A 3,482-nucleotide genomic window follows, 5' to 3' on the forward strand; every position below is an offset into this window, starting at 1 on the left:
GGCTTATTTATACCAAAAATAATGTATTATAAACATTAAATTAAGTTTACAACAAAAATACATAATATTAGCTAATATTCATCCAAATCGGTTCATGTGATTAGGAGGAGTGACTGCAGCGCCATCTTCCGGGCCCAATTGTGTTTCCAGATCACCCAGGTTTAATATACTTACACAAAATTTTTCGAAATGAAAACTCACATTACTATGTAAATATGAATATAAACCTGTTTTAGTACTAAGCAATTTCCCGCGCAGGTGTAGTAAGTATAAATGAAATAAATATCAACATCAAATTCTTTATACAACATACTTATCTACCACCTACTAAGAAATTCTTGAATTTTTTTCGTATTTTTTTAAAATATAATACTACTCCAACGAGCTCCTGTTCCATAATTCCATATTACGTCCACCATACTTCCACTAAGTTCACCATGATTTTTTATTTCTTTGCACTTTGTTGCTTTTTGCTAAAAATGGAATCATGCGATAAAACCAGTAGAGCGTTGATAACATACATTTTTGACTGAATAAAGGTACTTACGAAGGAGTGGGTTCACATTGTGAACAATCAGTGGGTTTATTTTCCTTCTGGATTCCGGATTTCTGAAAAGATTATTTATGCTATAAATGAAAAAATCTTACACATTCGTTACGTACTTAAAACAGGGGTACATATCAAATATCGTCTATAATACAATTATCATCAAATTTAAAATAAAACCAACTTACTTCATTAATTTGTTCCAATTGTAAGCATTATTTTTCCTCCAACCTTTATGTTTCTTCTTCTTATTTTCTTTATTGTCCCCATTTGTCTCATTTTGTCTTATCGTGTTGTCACCCTTTTTTACGATTGCGCAAGCGACACAAGTTCCCCGTGTGACGGCCGTAGCGGGAATGACTCGTGCAGCGATCGGGGTAGGAAGGTACAGGGCGGCTCTCGCTATATTGGCTGGTCGCGCGCTAATTTCAAGTATTTCTTGTTTATTTCAAAACCATCGCATATTTCAAAATTCTAACACGGTAGACGTATAGGTTGTATATTTTATAGTTAATATCCAAAAAGTCGTAACTTTACGTTTGTTATTTTGAAGATGCCAGAGATTAAAAAAAAATAACAATGAGAACTTTGTATTTTTTTTCTATCGAGAAAATATCATGGAATCATGTTTCTAAAACGGTAGACGTATTGTGTTACTATTGAACTTTCTTGTCAAGAATTTTCATCACGACAACTTTAATAATATAAAAATTACGAAGGTTTGAAAAGGGCCGTAAATGTTAGAAAAATTAATTCATCACCTTAATGACAATACTCATTTCATCTGGCTTGAAATTTGTCAGTTAACCCTAAAAAAAATAGTATTCGCAACCATGGTCTGGGTATGTGCTGCTGTCAGACAGTGCCAGCTTCTTTATTTCTTAATTATCTGAATCTAACTGAAATTTGTCAAAAAATACTCTTATAATAAACTTTAACATCATATCTTCCTAATATCTATACATATAATAAAATCGTAGGAAAGTCAAAACTGTACATTGTATATTTTTTTAAAAGAATACATAATCCATGATCTATAATCGATATAGAAGCCAAAAACATAGTTTTTAGAATTTTTGTCTGTTTGTCTGTTTGTCGGTTTGTCTGTTTGTCTGTTTGTCTGTATGTTTGTCCAGGCTAATCTCAGAAAGTACTGCACGGATTTACTTCAAATTTTGCATGAATATTACTAACAGGTCGGGTCAGGCTGTTATATACATATTATCATGCTATAACCTTCGGGGGAGGAGCTGTGAACCTTTATTTTTCTTACGTATTCCGTGTACTACGACAGCGTACAATATAAAGACTCATGTTTAAATGTTGTTTTTGAGTAAGCCATGCTATTGTCTACCTTTACACTATAAAAACTACATCATTTAAGTAATTTTGGCAGAGAAACAGTATAATGAATCTTAGTAGTATAAAGACAAATTTAAAACAGCGCCATCTATGAGATTTCATTAAAATTAAATCAATTTACATAATATTAACGCTCCTTGGAAATTCATAATTTAAATATTATGATGTTGGTGAGTTTGTTTTTTTTTTAAAGTTAAATAAATAATTCATATCTTCCCAGAGTAAATTTCAGGTGCGCTTATATTTCATGTGAATATACTAAATTTTTATAAGTGAGGGTAGATGTTTATTATTTGATGTTAGTTACAGTTATATAGGTAATAGACGTAGTATTTGTATTCTCTTTGGGTAATAGTAGATAACAGTGATTGTGTTCATTGGTTACATTTTTAAAAATCTTCGGCTTTTTTTTAATTTTCGCCTTCTTGCATTGCGTTCCCACAAAAGTTAAGTTGTAGCTTTTATATTTATTGTTTATTATAATTATATAGTTAGACTCATGTTTTTAATTAGTTAAAGTTATGACAAAATAAGAAAATGATGAAATTTTATTTTTATCATGTATAACTTTTACAAGACTATATTATACGCCCAAAGAAGGTCACTTTAGTTCTTGATAAAACTTTATTTGTTAGTAGCTTTTTATTAAAATTAGGTACACTTATCTTTTGATTTTTTTTTATTTACAGATTCAATGTTCATAAAAATTGACGATTTGCGTGAGGATGTAGTGGAAATTAGTAACCTTGCGCGTGGTCAATCAATATTCAATACATATTATAATAAAATTCTAGAAAAGTGATGTCTGTACAATGAAAATATGTAAAAAAAATAGCAGGGGTTATTATTAAATCGACCTCAAACCCAAAACTGTAGTTATATTTTTTTTGTCTGTTTGTCTGTATGTTTGTGCACGCTAATCTCAGAAACGGCTTATCCGATTTAGATGCTATTCACTAATATATTGTGGTAATCTTCATTTAACATTATCAGCCGTACAAATAAAAACTTGCTTATTCAAACCTTATGCAATGCATAGATATGATAAGAATAAATAAAGAATAAGGATGTCATAATTTCTTACAAATAAATTTGGAATAACGTCGATGTATCTATGCTCACGCTATGCAATAGGCGCGAAGCGGCAACGTCGCAATTCATTCACAAAATTATGAAAAACATTGAAATTGTCTACGGTTAAGCCTTGGTGCTGTCATTTTGCTGACGTTTGACTTCGTCGAATTTGTTGTGAAGTTTCATCATACGATGTTCTGTTTATTTATTTTTGAAATATTTATTGGAAATAATTTAAATATATCATTAAATATGCAAGCAAATGATAGATAACGCGATCCGCTATACGAAGATAAACCCACCTTGAGATAGAGAGTTGCCAAATAACTGGTACTCAAAACATACAACTCCAGGCTTAGAAGATTTATATTTTCAACGAAAGTGCATATATTATTGTGATAAGTTTAGAAATAAGTTTTATGTATGTATGGTTTGGCGCATGTTGTAAATAAATAAATCATTATAAATATCAAAAGGGTTTTTCATAATTTCGTATATT

The 3,482-nt window shown here is 30.4% G+C and overlaps 1 long non-coding RNA gene across 1 annotated transcript; it reads right to left on the bottom strand.

Annotated features, from left to right (window-relative positions):
* Positions 1-206: 206 nt before the first annotated feature.
* Positions 207-1,308, bottom strand: LOC149896445 (uncharacterized). Its single transcript, XR_016458329.1, has 3 exons — positions 736-1,308; positions 548-609; positions 207-473 (listed from the first exon to the last, which is right to left on the bottom strand). It is a non-coding gene; the product is annotated as an uncharacterized LOC149896445 (long non-coding RNA).
* Positions 1,309-3,482: the final 2,174 nt, after the last annotated feature.

The sequence above is a fragment of the Colias eurytheme genome, chromosome 28 (assembly GCF_061535395.1).
Source record: "Colias eurytheme isolate Ceu_HAF_F1 chromosome 28, ilColEury1 Martin Lab GWU primary, whole genome shotgun sequence".
Taxonomy (NCBI): domain Eukaryota; kingdom Metazoa; phylum Arthropoda; class Insecta; order Lepidoptera; family Pieridae; genus Colias; species Colias eurytheme.